Raw genomic sequence first — 18536 nt, forward strand, 5'->3', positions numbered from 1 at the left:
GAAGGGGTAAGGGAGGTTTTTTGGGCGAGGGGCTTGGACTTCCAGCAGGCGTGCATGAGCGTGTTCGGTAGGAGTGAATGCAGACAAATGGTATTTGGGACCTGATGATCTGTTGGAGTGTGAGCAGGGTAATATTTATTGAAGGGATTCAGGGAAACCGGTTATTTTTATATAGCCAGACTTGAGTCCTGGAAATGGGAAGTACAACGCCAGCACTCTAAAGGGGTGGTTCGGGATATTAGCAGTTTGGAGGGATGTGTTGTGCATCTTTATATGTATATGCTTCTAAACTGTTGTGTTCTGAGCACCTATGCAAAAACAGTGATTATGTGTGAGTGAGGTGAAAGTGTTGAATGATGAAAATATTTTCTTTTTGGGTCACCCTGCCTCGGTGGGAGACGGCCAACTTGTTGAAAAAAAAAATAATAATAATTATTATTATTATTACAATAATACATATGTACTAATATTAATAATAATATTAATATTAAAGTACAGTGGACTCCCGAGTTTTGTGATTAATCCGTTCCAGAGAGCCCGCTGAACCTGGAGTTTACCTGGAGAGAGTTCCGGGGGTCAACGCCCCCGCGGCCCGGTCTGTGACCAGGCCTCCTGGTGGATCAGAGCCTGATCAACCAGGCTGTTACTGCTGAACTCGAAACCATTTTCCCCATAAGAAATAATGGAAATAAAATTAATCCGTTCCAGACACCCAAAAATATTAAAATAAAATATTTTTTTTTCTGCTTTGTCTGCTGAGTATACCTGGTAAAGTGTATGGTAGAGTTATTATTGAAAGAATTAAGAGTAAGACGGAGAATAAGATAGCAGATGAACAAGGAGGCTTTAGGAAAGGTAGGGGGTGTGTGGACCAGGTGTTTACAGTGAAACATATAAGTGAACAGTATTTAGATAAGGCTAAAGAGGTCTTTGTGGCATTTATGAATTTGGAAAAGGCGTATGACAGGGTGGATAGGGGGGCAATGTGGCAGATGTTGCAAGTGTATGGTGTAGGAGTAGGTTACTGAAAGCAGTGAAGAGTTTTTACGAGGATAGTGAGGCTCAAGTTAGAGTATGTAGGAAAGAGGGAAATTATTTCCCAGTAAAAGTAGGCCTTAGACAAGGATGTGTGATGTCACCGTGGTTGTTTAATATATTTATAGATGGGGTTGTAAGAGAATTAAATGCGAGGGTCTTGACAAGAGGCGTGGAGTTAAAAGATAAAGAATCACACACAAAGTGGGAGTTGTCACAGCTGCGCTTTGCTGATGACACTGTGCTCTTGGGAGATTCTGAAGAGAAGTTGCAGAGATTGGTGGATGAATTTGGTAGGGTGTGCAAAAGAAGAAAATTAAAGGTGAATACAGGAAAGAGTAAGGTTATGAGGATAACAAAAAGATTAGGTGATGAAAGATTGGATATCAGATTGGAGGGAGAGAGTATGGAGGAGGTGAATGTATTCAGATATTTGGGAGTGGACGTGTCAGCGGATGGGTCTATGAAAGATGAGGTGAATCATAGAATTGATGAGGGAAAAAGAGTGAGTGGTGCACTTAGGAGTCTGTGGAGACAAAGAACTTTGTCCTTGGAGGCAAAGAGGGGAATGTATGAGAGTATAGTTTTACCAACGCTCTTATATGGGTGTGAAGCATGGGTGATGAATGTTGCAGCGAGGAGAAGGCTGGAGGCAGTGGAGATGTCATGTCTGAGGGCAATGTGTGGTGTGAATATAATGCAGAGAATTCGTAGTTTGGAAGTTAGGAGGAGGTGCGGGATTACCAAAACTGTTGTCCAGAGGGCTGAGGAAGGGTTGTTGAGGTGGGTCGGACATGTAGAGAGAATGGAGCGAAACAGAATGACTTCAAGAGTGTATCAGTCTGTAGTGGAAGGAAGGCGGTGTAGGGGTCGGCCTAGGAAAGGTTGGAGGGAGGGGGTAAAGGAGGTTTTGTGTGCGAGGGGCTTGGACTTCCAGCAGGCATGCGTGAGCGTGTTTGATAGGAGTGAATGGAGACAAATGGTTTTTAATACTTGACGTGCTGTTGGAGTGTGAGCAAAGTAACATTTATGAAGGGGTTCAGGGAAACCGGCAGGCCGGACTTGAGTCCTGGAGATGGGAAGTACAGTGCCTGCACTCTGATGGAGAGGTGTTAATGTTGCAGTTTAAAAACTGTAGTGTAAAGCATCCTTCTTACAAGACAGTGATGGAGTGAATGATGGTGAAAGTTTTTCTTTTTCGGGCCACCCTGCCTTGGTGAGAATCGGCCAGTGTGATAATAAAAAAAAAATATATTTTTTTTTCAAATTAAATAAAGATTTACATAATGAAAACAATCAGAAATCAAGTACAGGTCCGCCATCACAAATCCGGCAATCAGTTATTCGGTTCCTTCAGTTATTTGGCACTAATTTTGGCTAGCATAATTTCTAATTTCCAGGGTCGCCACACCAACCTGCTGGTACTGTTTGGTGGTGCTACTTGCTGCATAAGTCATTCGAATTTCTTTTTCTCCATTTATTGTTTTAACCTGCTTACTTTTAGCCCTAGCCATGGTTCCAATAAATAAAAGAAATGCTTCTCATTATGTAAAGCACCTACACAGTGCATTATGCATTAAAGATAAGGTGGCTTTTAAACCACTGTCGGTTGCCATGAGCTCAGTCTCATGAAGCTGGAGAATATGCTTTATTATTACACTAATATCAACACTACAGCTTATTTGCCTATCACAATTGATCTAATATGACATAAAAAACAATATAAATAACATAAAACATGTTAAATACTCCAGAATGAATAATATTTGGCATAACACCGAGCAGTTCGACAGAGTTATGAAGAGGATATGGTAAACAAATACCATTCTCCTATCCCTGTCTTGGGGACTTATATTAGAGAAAATGGAGTATAGCACAGGGCTAACTATGATATACACTCGTACTCCACCATAAGCATGAAATAAAGAAGTTATTTTCTCTCTATAGATTATCACACACAGCAGCATATGTGTAGAGAACCTAGGATAACCCCAAAAAAGTCAACATGGCTTATTTTTAGTACCTGGCTTGGGTTAGCCAAATATGATTTTTGGTAAATATTCGATTCCCAGCCAGGGTAGAAACATTAGGCGTGTTTCTTTACACCTGTTGTCTATGTTTGCCCATCAGTAAATGGGTACCTGGGTGTTAGTCGACTAGTGTGGGTGTTATCCTGGGACACTGACCTAATTTTCTTGAAATACTCAGCATAAGGATGTCAGCCACAGCACCGTGTCTTCCTTTGCAGATGACACCCGAATCTGCATGACAGTGTCTTCCATTGCAGACACTGCAAAGCTCCAGGCAGACATCAACCAAATCTTTCAGTGGGCTGCAGAAAACAATATGAAGTTCAACGATGAGAAATTTCAATTACTCAGATATGGTAAACATGAGGAAATTAAATCTTCATCAGAGTACAAAACAAATTCTGGCCACAAAATAGAGCGAAACACCAACGTCAAAGACCTGGGAGTGATCATGTCGGAGGATCTCACCTTCAAGGACCATAACATTGTATCAATCGCATCTGCTAGAAAAATGACAGGATGGATAATGAGAACCTTCAAAACTAGGGAGGCCAAGCCCATGATGACACTCTTCAGGTCACTTGTTCTATCTAGGCTGGAATATTGCTGCACACTAACAGCACCTTTCAAGGCAGGTGAAATTGCCGACCTAGAAAATGTACAGAGAACTTTCACGGCGCGCATAACGGAGATAAAACACCTCAATTATTGGGAGCGCTTGAGGTTCCTAAACCTGTATTCCCTGGAACGCAGGAGGGAGAGATACATGATTATATACACCTGGAAAATCCTAGAGGGACTAGTACCGAACTTGCACACGAAAATCACTCATTACGAAAGCAAAAGACTTGGCAGACGATGCACCATCCCCCCAATGAAAAGCAGGGGTGTCACTAGCACGTTAAGAGACCATACAATAAGTGTCAGGGGCCCGAGACTGTTCAACTGCCTCCCAGCACACATAAGGGGGATTACCAACAGACCCCTGGCAGTCTTCAAGCTGGCACTGGACAAGCACCTAAAGTCAGTTCCGGATCAGCCGGGCTGTGGCTCGTATGTTGGTTTGCGTGCAGCCAGCAGCAACAGCCTGGTTGATCAGGCTCTGATCCACCAGGAGGCCTGGTCTCAGACCGGGCCGCGGGGGCGTTGACCCCCGGAACTCTCTCCAGGTAAACTCCAGGTAAACTCCAGGTAACAAGTGCCTTTCTATACAGCAGTATGTCACTAATGTCAGCTAGGCCTGCATACCTTGTACATGTACGTGCAGTAAATAAAGATATTATTATTATTTTTTTTTTTATTATTATCACACTGGCCGATTCCCACCAAGGCAGGGTGGCCCGAAAAAGAAAAACTTTCACCATCATTCACTCCATCACTGTCTTGCCAGAAGGGTGCTTTACACTACAGTTTTTAAACTGCAACATTTACACCCCTCCTTCAGAGTGCAGGCACTGTACTTCCCATCTCCAGGACTCAAGTCCGGCCTGCCGGTTTCCCTGAACCCCTTCATAAATGTTACTTTGCTCACACTCCAACAGCACGTCAAGTATTATAAACCATTTGTCTCCATTCACTCCTATCAAACACGCTCACGCATGCCTGCTGGAAGTCCAAGCCCCTCGCACACCAAACCTCCTTTACCCCCTCCCTCCAACCTTTCCTAGGCCGACCCCTACCCCACCTTCCTTCCACTACAGACTGATACACTCTTGAAGTCATTCTGTTTCGCTCCATTCTCTCTACATGTCCGACCCACCTCAACAACCCTTCCTTAGCCCTCTGGACAACAGTTTTGGTAATCCCGCACCTCCTCCTAACTTCCAAACTACGAATTCTCTGCATTATATTCACACCACACATTGCCCTCAGACATGACATCTCCACTGCCTCCAGCCTTCTCCTCGCTGCAACATTCATCACCCATTATTATTATTATTATTATTATTATTATTATTATTATTATTATTATTATTATTATTATTATTATTATTATTTTTTCAGTTGTTTGTTGGGTTATCTTATTCAAACTTGGGCAATGTATGATGGAAAGATACTTCTTCACGTACACCAAAAATGAAAGAAATCAGACCATAAATAGCGGAGTTCACTTCTCAGCCATTAGCGGCCGCTTAGCGGTATATTTTTGTATGGTTGTTATGGTTATATTCTCATTTTTTCGGTCTCATTTGATAGAATGAAAGATATATTACAGAAATAGATATGATTTTGATAGCTTTCATGACGAAAAGTACCTTGAAATTGCGCTCACAGTAGCGAAAATGTTCTATTCTTTAGCGAAGCTCAAGAGTAAACAAATGACGTCACCGTCCAATACCTGTCCGCCTGCCAGTCTAAATTCCAATATGGAGTCAAGAATGGATTGACATTATTTATACAATTATTACAATAATGCAGTAGTCTGCATAACAGTAAATCTTTTATTTTTTGTGAATAAAAATTCCAAATGGTAAGCAAGAGTAATATAAGAGAGGCCTGTAGCAGTGACTAATGAACAGAGAAAATGTTATTTTAGTGCCAGGAATGTCTGCATTGTTAATTCTGGATCCTGTTTTGAAATTGGCATCTGTTGAAATTTGTGTGAAATCGGCCAAATTGCCAATTTCTGACCACTTTATTGGGTAGTTGAAATAAGTGAATGGGCGGTTTCTTGTACTCAGTTGACAGACTAGAAGTAAATAAGTTTATTCAGGTATGCACAAATACAGTTACATAGATTATCATACATAGCAGCATATGTATAGAGAACCTGGGATAACCCAGAAAAGTCAGACAAAGTGACTTATTTCCAGTACCTGGCTTGGGCTTACCATATATGATTTTTGGTAAATATTTTTTTTTCTTGGTTGTTTGTTGGGCTATCTCATTGAAGCTTGGGCAATGTATGATGGAAAGATGCTTCTTAACGTACAACAAAAATAAAAAAGACGAACAATAGATAAGGGAGTTCACTTCTCAGCCATTAGCCACTTCTTTGCAGTATATTTTCGTATGGTTTTTATGGTTGTATTTTCATTTTTTGGACTCACTTGATAGAATGGAAGATATATTACAGAAATAGACATTATTTTGATTATTTTCATGATGAAAAGTACCTTGAAATTGAGCTCAAAGTAGCAGAAATGTTCGATTTTTGCCGATGTTCAATGAACTGTGTAAGTCAAGTTGGTTAATTTTATTAAGTGTATTCTAACCTAACCACTCTGTAATTCGGCACACTACAGGTCCCAATGATGCCGGATTTGTGATGGAGGACCTGTAAATGCATTTAAAAAAATAATAATATTACACTTACCTTTACTGAAGACTTCTGTGTGGATGGAAGATGGGAGGAGGGGATAGGAGGAAGGTGTACACTATTGTTTGGAAGGAGAATCTCCTTCCATTAGGACTTTAGGTAGCAAGTCCTTATCTGGGGTTACTTCCCTTCTTTTAATGCCACTGGGAACAACTTGAGAGTCACTGGACCCCTGTCGCACAAAATATCTGTCCAGAGAGGTCTTTTACTGGCGTTTCTTTAAGATTTCCCTGGAGTAGGACACAACACTGTCATTGTACACGTTGCAGATATGGCTTGTTTCAGCTTGGTCAGGGTGATACTTTTCAACAAAACTTTGCAACTCATTCCACATTCCACACATGTCCTTAATCACTGAAGAAGGCACCTCACACTCCCTCTTCCCCCTCCTCTGAAGCAAGTTCCTTGGCTGTGGTCTGATGCTGTTCCAGTTGAAGCTCTTGCAGTTCGCCAGTGTTTAGCTCTTCCCTGTGGTCTTCCACCAACTCTTCCACATCCCCGTCACTCACTTTATTTACCAAAGGGCTTGCACTAGCTTTCCTTGGGTCCATGATAACTTATTTAGCAGTTGCAAGCACAAAAAACAATGGATTATTATGAAATTTATTGTATGAACCCCTGGGGTGATGGTCACGTATTGGTAAACAATGGCACACTTGAGCATGAATGGCATGGGAGACTGGCTTGGTGTGCGCGGTGACGGGCGGATGGGTACCGGACGGTCGCCGAAACACAAGTCTTTTCACGAAACTCGAGGCCAAATTTTTCCAAAAAAAACTCGCCGAAGGTCAAATTTCACAAAAGTCGAGGCTGCCGAAACTCGGAGGTCCACTGTACGTATAATATAACAATTGTATCCACTCATTACTTACCTTAAAATATCTGTAGTCTTAATGTAGAGTGAGAGGTGAGTAAACAAGATTAAATGAATAAACGAGAGAGAGAATGAGAGGGTAGAAGGTTCACGAGTTATGTAAGCAAACATTGTTGTTGTTGTTACCAGCCTGGACGTGTATGGTTTTTGTTCACTTTGTCAAGCCGACCAGAAAAAATCTCATATTTGTTAATTTATATATTTATATGTTATGTAGCATGTTTATTATATAATTTTGAAAAATATCATAGATGGATTAAGCCAAATGTCTATATTAACGTTTTATACACATTTAATGTGCCTCATTGATTATTATTGTGTTACTATCATTATTAATATGGCATCTTCAAGACCAATTACACTCTTAATGAGTGGCTCTGAGACAGACAAGCAGACAGAAAGACAGACACACAGGTAGACAGAAATACAGATACACAGGTAGACAGAAAGACAGACACACAGGTAGACAGAAAGACACACACAGGTAGACAGAAAGACAGACACACAGGTAGACACAAAGACACACACTGGTAGACAGACAGACACAGGTAGACATAAAGACAGACACACAAGTAGACAGAAAGACAGACACACAGGTAGACAGACACACGGGTAGACAGACAGACACAGGTAGACATAAAGACACACACAGGTAGACAGAAACACACACAAGTAGACAGAAAGACACACAGGTAGACAGAAAGACACACAGACAGAAAGACAGACACACAGGTAGACAGACAGATAAACAGACACACAGAGATACAGACAGACACAGATATACAGGCAGACAGATACAGATAGGTTTATGTGCAACAGTGAAAACAAATAGAGAGCTGGAGAGTAAGAGCCTTTCTTGCCACAATCTCCAGTGCAAGATTCAGACTTCATCTTAGGGGCCATGGTGAAATTTACTGTCCAGGTAGTACAGTTAATACAGTATGATGCTGCTGATAGGGCAGGGTTACTCAAACTGAGGCTGCCTGCACGACGCATTGCCGCCGTGAGTATTGTCAGATATTGTACAGCGGTGTGCATCAGCTGGCCCAGCCCAGCTGCCAGATGCATGGTTGTAAGTCGAGTGGACATATGTCGAGCAGGCCATAAGTCGGATGGTAGGTATATTAAATTTAAAAAGAGAAACTTTCATTTTTCTTTTTGGGCCACCCTGTCTTGGTGGGATACGGCTGGTTTGTTAAAAAAAAAAAATGCACATATATAGTCACCCTAGGTAGTAGGTTGGTAGACAGCAACCGCCCAGGGAGGTACTACCGTCCTGCCAAGTAAGTGTAAAATGGAAGCCTGTAATTGTTTTACACAATGGTAGGATTGCTGGTGTCTTTTTTTTCTGTCTCATACACTGGCAAGATTTCAGGTACGTCTTGCTACTTCTACTTACACTTAGGTCACACTACACATACATGTACAAGCATATATATACACACCTCTCTGGGTTTTCTTCTATATTCTTTCTAGTTCTTGTTCTTGTTTATGTCCTCTTACCTCCATGGGGAAGTGGAACAGAGTTCTTCCTCCGTAAGCCATGCGTGTTCTAAGAGGCGACTAAAATGCCAGGAGCAAGGGGCTTGTAACCCTTTCTCCTGTATATATTACTAAATGTAAAAGGAGAAACTTTTGGTTTTTCTTTTGGGCCACCCCTCGGTGGGATACGGCCGGTGTGTTGAAAGAAAGAAAGATATATAGTCACTGGATACTTTCATATAACTGCTATTATCTTCATTCAGCAAGCTTGTCTTGTGTGTGAGTGTGTGGCTTCTAATTGTTCTAAGTCAGGGTCGGCAGCTGTGAAAATAACATATTGTCTCATTACTCACTTCCCCTACTGCCTGTCAAAACAATGGGTTCGGATGCTCGCTTCTCCTCCATCATATCTAATTATCTTTCTCCCTCGTTCTCTCATTCTCTCTCTTTCTCCTTCATTCTTCATTCTCCTTCATTCTTCTGGTTATTTTATTTTTTATTAACACACTGGCCGATTCCCACCAAGGCAGGGTGGCCCGAAAAAGAAAAACTTTCACCATCATTCACTCCATCACTGTCTTGCCAGAAGGGTGCTTTACACTACAGTTTTTAAACTGCAACATTAACACCCCTCCTTCAGAGTGCAGGCACTGTACTTCCCATCTCCAGGACTCAAGTCCGGCCTGCCGGTTTCCCTGAACCCCTTCATAAATGTTACTTTGCTCACACTCCAACAGCACGTCAAGTATTAAAAACCATTTGTCTCCATTCACTCCTATCAAACACGCTCACGCATGCCTGCTGGAAGTCCAAGCCCCTCGCACACAAAACCTCCTTTACCCCCTCTCTCCAACCTTTCCTAGGCCAACCCCTACCCCGCCTTCCTTCCACTACAGACTGATACACTCTTGAAGTCATTCTGTTTCGCTCCATTCTCTCTACATGTCCGAACCACCTCAACAACCCTTCCTCAGCCCTCTGGACAACAGTTTTGGTAATCCCGCACCTCCTCCTAACTTCCAAACTACGAATTCTCTGCATTATATTCACACCACACGTTGCCCTCAGACATGACATCTCCACTGCCTCCAGCCTTCTCCTCACTGCAACATTCATCACCCATGCTTCACACCCATATAAGAGCGTTGGTAAAACTATACTCTCATATATTCCCCTCTTTGCCTCCAAGGACAAAGTTCTTTGTCTCCACAGACTCCTAAGTGCACCACTCACCCTTTTCCCCTCATCAATTCTATGATTCACCTCATCTTTCATAGACCCATCTGCTGACACGTCCACTCCCAAATATCTGAATACATTCACCTCCTCCATACTCTCTCCCTCCAATCTGATATCCAATCTTTCATCACCTAATCTTTTTGTTATCCTCATAACCTTACTCTTTCCTGTATTCACTTTTAATTTTCTTCTTTTGCACACCCTACCAAATTCATCCACCAATCTCTGCAACTTCTCTTCAGAATCTCCCAAGAGCACAGTGTCATCAGCAAAGAGCAACTGTGACAACTCCCACTTTATGTATGATTCTTTATCTTTTAACTCCACGCCTCTTGCCAAGACCCTCGCATTTACTTCTCTTACAACCCCATCTATAAATATATTAAACAACCACGGTGACATCACACATCCTTGTCTAAGGCCTACTTTTACTGGGAAATAATTTCCCTCTTTCCTACATACTCTAACTTGAGCCTCACTATCCTCGTAAAAACTCTTCACTGCTTTCAGTAACCTACCTCCTACACCATACACCTGCAACATCTGCCACATTGCCCCCCTATCCACCCTGTCATATGTCTTTTCCAAATCCATAAATGCCACAAAGACCTCTTTAGCCTTATCTAAATACTGTTCACTTATATGTTTCACTGTAAACACCTGGTCCACACACCCCTTACCTTTCCTAAAGCCTCCTTGTTCATCTGCAATCCTATTCTCCATCTTACTCTTAATTCTTTTAATAATAACTATACCATACACTTTACCAGGTATACTCAACAGACTTATCCCCCTATAATTTTTGCACTCTCTTTTGTCCCCTTTGCCTTTATACAAAGGAACTATGCATGCTCTCTGCCAATCCCTAGGTATCTTACCCTCATCCATACATTTATTAAATAATTGCACCAACCACTCCAAAACTATATCCCCACCTGCTTTTAACATTTCTATCATTATCCCATCAATCCTGGCTGCCTTACCCCCTTTCATTTTACCTACTGCCTCATGAACTTCCCCACACTCATAACTGGCTCTTCCTCACTCCTACAAGATGTTATTCCTCCTTGCCCTATACACGAAATCACAGCTTCCCTATCTCCATCAACGTCTAACAATTCCTCAAAATATTCCCTCCATCTTCCCAATACCTCTAACTCTCCATTTAATAACTCTCCTCTCCTATTTTTAACTGACAAATCCATTTGTTCTCTAGGCTTCCTTAACTTGTTAATCTCACTCCAAAACTTTTTCTTATTTTCAACAAAATTTGTTGATAACATCTCACCCACTCTCTCATTTGCTCTCTTTTTACATTGCTTTACCACTCTCTTAACTTCTCTCTTTTTCTCCATATACTCTTCCCTCCTTGCATCACTTCTACTTTGTACAAACTTCTCATATGCTAACTTTTTCTCCCTTACTACTCTCTTTACATCATCATTCCACCAATCGCTCCTCTTCCCTCCTGCACTCACTTTCCTGTAACCACAAACTTCTGCTGAACACTCTAACACTACATTTTTAAACCTACCCCATACCTCTTCGACCCCATTGCCTATGCTCTCATTAGCCCATCTATCCTCCAATAGCTGTTTATATCTTACCCTAACTGCCTCCTCTTTTAGTTTATAAACCTTCACCTCTCTCTTCCCTGATGCTTCTATTCTCCTTGTATCCCATCTACCTTTTACTCTCAGTGTAGCTACAACTAGAAAGTGATCTGATATATCTGTGGCCCCTCTATAAACATGTACATCCTGAAGTCTACTCAACAGTCTTTTATCTACCAATACATAATCCAACAAACTACTGTCATTTTGCCCTACATCATATCTTGTATACTTATTTATCCTCTTTTTCTTAAAATATGTATTACCTATAACTAAACCCCTTTCTATACAAAGTTCAATCAAAGGGCTCCCATTATCATTTACACATGGCACCCCAAACTTACCTACCACACCCTCTCTAAAAGTTTCTCCTACTTTAGCATTCAGGTACCCTACCACAGTTACTCTCTCACTTGGTTCAAAGGCTCCTATACATTCACTTAACATCTCCCAAAATCTCTCTCTCTCTCTCTGCATTCCTCTCTTCTCCAGGTGCATACACGCTTATTATGACCCACTTTTCGCATCCAACCTTTACTTTAATCCACATAATTCTTGAATTTACACATTCATATTCTCTTTTTTCCTTCCATAACTGATCCTTCAACATTACTGCTACCCCTTCCTTTGCTCTAACTCTCTCAGATACTCCAGATTTAATCCCATTTATTTCCCCCCACCGAAACCCCCCTACCCCCTTCAGCTTTGTTTCGCTTAGGGCCAGGACATCCAACTTCTTTTCATTCATAACATCAACAATCATCTGTTTTTTGTCATCCGCACTACATCCACGCACATTCAAGCATCCCAGTTTTATAAAGTTTTTCTTCTTCTCTTTTTTAGTAAATGTCTACAGGAGAAGGGGTTACTAGCCGTTGCTCCCGGCATTTTAGTCGCCTCATACGACACGCATGGCTTACGGAGGAAAGATTCTTTTCCACTTCCCCATGGACAATAGAATAAATAAAGAAGAACAAGAGCTATTTAGAAAAAGGAGAAAAACCTAGATGTATGTATATATATATGAATGTGGGTGTCTGTGAAGTGTGACCATAGTGTAAGTAGGAGTAGCAAGATGTCCCTGTTATCTAGCATGTTTATGAGACAAGCTTGTGTTGTGTGTGAGTGTGTGGCTTCTAATTGTTCTGAGTCAGGGTCAGCAGCTGTCAAAATGACATATTGTCTCATTACTCACTCCCCCTACTGCCTGTCAAAACAGTGGGGTCGGATGCTCGCTTCCCCTCCATCCTATCTAATTACCTTTCTCCCTCATTTTCTCTTTCTCTTTCTCCTTCATTTTTCATTCTCCTTCATTCTTCATTCTCCTTCATTCTTCTGGTATCCTGGGTATTGCTTTTGGTCACAAACTCCTCATAACCATGAAATTGATCTTCACTGACACTTCCATCTGTATTAGAGCATCACTTAGGAAGAGTCGAGTCCCAGATTTGCCAGAGTCACATATTTCTTACCGCTAGGCATGCTGAACAAGGACTACTGAAATGGCATTCTCACAGTGCACCACTGGCTCCCCAATTTTTTTTATATGGTGCACATTGACCATGGAGACCCATTCTCTTACATGTTGGCCTACCAGCTTTCTCCTGGTTGATTTGAAGCTGCTAGAATTTATGCGTATTAATACGTCAAACAAGGTGGCTCATAAGACATATATATACAACTGTAACAGTCAAAAGATTAAGAAGCATCTTTCCATCATACATTGCCCAAGTTTCAATAAGATGCCCCAACAAACAACTGAGAAACAAAAATATTTACCAAAAATCATATATGGCAAGCTCAACCCAGGTGCTAGAAATAAGTCACTGTCTGACTTTTTTTTTAGGTTATCCTAGGTTCTCTACACACATGCTACTATGTATGATAATCTATGTAGAGAAATTAGCTGTTTTGTTTCAGTTTTATGGTGCATTATGAGTGTACATCACAGCCCTGTGCTACACTCTGTTTTCTCTAATATTAGACCCCATTAGAGGTACACCTGTAGCCATTAGAAACCCTAACAAGATCTTGGGATATGAAATAGACAGGCTGCTCCACTCAACATCTCATGTAACTAAAAAGATCAACATAGCCAAAGCCGGTCTTAGCAGTCTCTTTCGATTCAATCAAGCCCCGCCACATGTCAAAAAACATCTATATAAAATGATAATAAGACCTATACTCGAATACCCATGTGTCCCAATGACATTAACAACAAAGACCAACATGCTACGGTTACAATGGGTCCAGAATAGAGCTCTTCGCTTCATTACGGTTACCAGGAGGAGAGACAGAGTTAAAATGGCAGATTTACATGTACAACAAGATATAACTGCCTTAAATGTATGCCTTGACACCCTGAAAAAGAAACAACTCTATGCAATGCAAGAACTCTACATGCCAGACAGAGAACATCCTCTACAAGTTGAAAATACCACGGATTATATCATCAATACTCCTCCTCACAGGACTCAAAGAATGACTCTCCCACAGAGGGTCCGTCGTTTTATCCATAAAGATGATTACCATCGACCAATGATATTGAGCAACCTCCCTGATGAAGATAATTGGGAAACACCAGAGCCCTTCTATGTTTACTGAGAAAATCATCGCCCCCAATTGGGGAGACATCTTATATAATATTCTACTATAAAAATTATGCTAAATTTACTATGGCAGGACACCACCTGTAAGAAGCCATTGTCAAGTGATTCTTTAAAAACTGGCCAGAAAATTATTGCCTTCATTGTTGCTAAAATATCCGTTGTGCAATCGCAAAAAAAATAAAAAAAAAATAAAAGGCAATTGCAACTTGTATAATTATTACCAATTCAGAGTCATGTACTTATATATCTGTTATATATATGTGACTCTGATGGGTTAGTATTATACCTCTTCAAGAATATGTTATTATTTCACATACACTTTTTAAATTACACCAAAGTGGTTGGGCCACTTAGCTTTTATATCCTACCTCTCTCTCCCCTCCCACCCTTTTCCAATATTTCTATCCTTACCCATCCTTCTTCCTTACCCATCTTACCAAAGCTCTGGTCATAATAATAATAATAATAAGACCCCCAAGACAGGGATAGGAGAATGGTACTTGTATCCCATATCCTCTTCATACCTCTGTCTAACCGCTCGGTATTATGCAAAATATTATTCATTCTGAAACATTTACCATGTTTTTAGGTTATTTATATTGTTTATTATGTCATATTAGATCAATTGTGATAGGTAAATAAGCCGTAGTGTTGATATTAGCGTAATAATAAAGCATATTCCCCTGCTTCACGAGATTGAGCTCATGGCAACTGACAGTGGCTTCAAAGCCACCTTATCTTTTATGGACAATGTACTGTGTATGTGCTTTACACAATGAGAAGCATTTCTTTTATTCGTTGGAACAATGGCTAGGCTAAAAGTAAGCAGGTTATAACAATAAATGGAGAAAAAGAAATTGGAATGACTTATGCAGCAAGTAGCACCACCAAACAGTAACAGCAGGCTGGTGTGGTGACCATCAGAATTTGAAATTATGCTAGCAGAAATTAGTGCCGGATAACTGAAGGAACCGAATAACTGAATGCCGGATTTGTGATGGTGGACCTATAGTATGCTCCTCACTTAGCGATGAATTCATTTAACGACGTGGTCTTAGGAATGGAACTCCATCGTTAAGTGAGGAGAGAGTGTACATTATTTCGGTTTGTATACTGGTTAGAGAGCTCATCATAAGTCTGAGTTGTCAGTAAACAAGTACATCATTAAGTGAGGAGAGGTTGTACAATAGACCACCACCTGTCGTGCCTCCACTTACTGCATTTCCACATTTTGATGATTAATTTTTTGTATATTTTCACAATTTTTTGTATATTTTCACCTTTGTGCTGAAGGCTCACAATCTTTCACAGTGGCTCTACCCATTTCCACCCTGCCCTCCTACATGGCCAGACATCGTAGTCATACAGGTGGGCCAATTCCTGCCCGTGTGCCTCAGATCTCTCTTGTATTATGGTGTACCTTGCTTTGTTTATACCCACCCCCTCTCCCTTTGCCTCCCACTCATGCCACCACCAGTTACCTTGTGGATGCTTACCATATGATTACTGTCTCCTGTGTTGTCACTCCATTTCTGATCTTTTTACCACCCCATGTTGTGTCTGGACATCATTCATAGCATCAGAAAGGAAATATAGTGTTGGTGAAGATGGCAAGAAGTTTTAGCATGAAACTATGCCTTTAGTGAAGCAAATAGAGGTAACAGGCATGCTTCAAATTGGTGCATGTGTGGTCGATTCAGCCAAGGCCTGAGTGAGGGAATCAACAATTTGTTCAGTTTGTCTCAGCGAGGAGAAGATAAGTAATCCAAATTATGACCTGTTGAAAAAATGGGAAAGTGATCAAAATAGCTAAATAAAACTGAAAAAAAAATGCTGAATGATTGGATTCAGGAGAAAACAAAGAAATGTGCACCACTTAATTTCCTTGTAATCCACGAGAAAGCCTTACCTTACTATAAAACAGTGTGTGTGTGTGTGTGTGTGTGCAGGAAGGAAAGCCTGCGAATGAATGTACCTTTAGTCATGGATGGTTGGTTTAATTGTTTTAGTGTGTGCAATAAGCTTCATAACATGAAGATAAATGGTGTGAGTGTGTCTGCTGACCAGACAGCAGCAGAGAATTTTCCAGGTACTGGGCCACACCACACCTCTCCACCGACATCAAGCCACTTAGCCAACAACAACCTGAATTTAAGGTAAGTGTATTCATATTCCTTAACTTTATTAGGTTATACATGTACTAGGTTTAATCATCCTGTCATTCTATATTATGTTTGATGTATGTATAACATCAGTATTCCTTTTAAAATCATTGTACAATACTGAGTTTATTATTTTAGGTGAAAGAAAAATTGTTTGGCTTTGTTTTGGAGGTGGCATGGAATATAACCCAATAATTTTAGCACAAGTTGTTCATTCCACCTATTGTGTTTTCAAGTATAGCTCCATTTTTCTGAAATGTAACTTGCCTGAAAGGTGGTTGTCTACTGTGTGTGTGTTTGTGTGAACGTGTTAGATAGGAATAAAGACGAGTGGGTTTTAATGGACATGCAGTTGGAATGTTGGCAAGGTAACATTATTATGGGATTCAGGGAAACTGGCTGGCCAAACTTGAGTCCTAGAAGTACAGTGCCTGCATTGTGAAGAATGAGGATGTTGTGGAGGGTCATCTGAACTGTGATGTCAGCAGCACTCTTCTGGCAATACAACAATTGAATAAATGATGGTGAATGTTATCTTTTTTTTTTCTTTGGGGGGGGGGGGAGGTTCATCCTGCCTTGGGAGGTGGCTGGTGTATTACAAAATTGAAGAAGGTTTATTTTAGTGCAGTTCTGCTTATTGAACTGCCTATCTAGAAAGCATGACTTACACAACACACACACTTGCATATACATGTACACAATATAGATACAATTGTACAGTACAGTAGTCCCCCCAAATTTGTGTGGGTTACTTTCCAAGACCATTAGTGAATTTGGAAAAGCCACGAATTCTGGACGCAGTTAAAAAATTACCTATAAAGGCCTATTTTATAGTTTAAACCCTAAATATGCCCCAAAACACTTTAATTTAATTTCAAACTCAGCTTCATGCATCACCCTTAAAAAAAAAAAAGAATGTATTGATAAACCCGTATACAGTACTGTACTGCTATGTCTCTCACAGTGCTAGAATGTAAAATACCGATGTTACCCCCATATGTACTGTAATTCATGCAACCCCATTTTCTTTGGTATACGTACAGTAAATATACAGTAATTTAATTTAACTGTGTTTTCCTCTACTGTCACTTTGTGTTCTCTCTACAGCACTAAAAAATTTATACAGTACAGTGGACCCCCGACTTAAGATATTAATCCGTTCCTGAGAGCACATCATAAGACGAAATTATCGTTAGTCGAATTAATTTTCCCCATAAGAAATAATGGAAATCAAATTACAGTGGACCCCCGGTATTCGATATTAATCTGTTCCTGAGAGCTCATCGAATACCGATAATATCGAAAACCGAATCAATTTTCCTCATAAGAAATAATGAAAATCAAATTAATCCGTGCAAGACACCCAAAAGTATGAAAAAGAAATTTTACTACATGAAATATTAAGTTTAATGCAATAGAATAATTACAATAACAATAAAATAATTGACACTTACCTTTAATGAAGATCTGGTGATGATTGATGGGATGGAAGGAGGGGAGAGGTGTTAGTGTTTAGAAGGGGAATCCCCTTCCATTAGGACTTGAGGTAGCAAGTCCTTTTCCAGGGTTACTTCCCTTCTTCTTTTAATGCCACTAGGACCAGCTTGAGAGTCACTGGACCTCTGTCGCACAACAAATCTGTCCATAGAGCTCTGTACCTCCCGTTCCTTTACGATTTGTCATTGTAATAGCTGTGTTAGGGTGATTTTCATCCATAAAGGTTTGCACTTCAACCCACTGTGCACACATTTCTTTAATTTTTGAAGTAGGCACAATGCATTCCACAACTGGTATAGGCTTCTCAGGATTAGCCCCAAATCCTTCAAAATCTTTCTTAATTTCCATACTAATTCTCACCCTTTCTACCACAGGGTTGGCACTAGAAGCTTTCTTGGGGCCCATGGTGACTTATTTTGCAGAAACAAGCAACAAACACAGTGATAATATGGATAATATGGAATGTACCGAATGTATCCTTAGATGCCCGCACACTGGCTGGCTTGTAAACACTGGCACACAAGGGGCAGTTCAGGCCACATGTGGACAGGTCTCCTACGAATCGTATCGAATACCGAGGAAAAATTTTTTGTGATATAATGCATCGAATACTGGATTTATCGAATACCGATGCCATCAAATACTGGGGGTCCACTGTAATCCATTCAAGACACCC

The 18536-nt window shown here is 40.6% G+C and overlaps 1 protein-coding gene across 8 annotated transcripts in view; it reads left to right on the top strand.

Moving 5' to 3' along the window:
* The window catches only part of l(2)k01209 (lethal (2) k01209), a 268161-nt gene that overhangs the window by 138426 nt on the left and 111199 nt on the right, over positions 1 to 18536 (top strand). The window lies entirely within an intron of this gene.

This window comes from Cherax quadricarinatus, chromosome 52 (assembly GCF_038502225.1).
Source record: "Cherax quadricarinatus isolate ZL_2023a chromosome 52, ASM3850222v1, whole genome shotgun sequence".
In the NCBI taxonomy this organism is placed as follows: Eukaryota; Metazoa; Arthropoda; class Malacostraca; order Decapoda; family Parastacidae; genus Cherax; species Cherax quadricarinatus.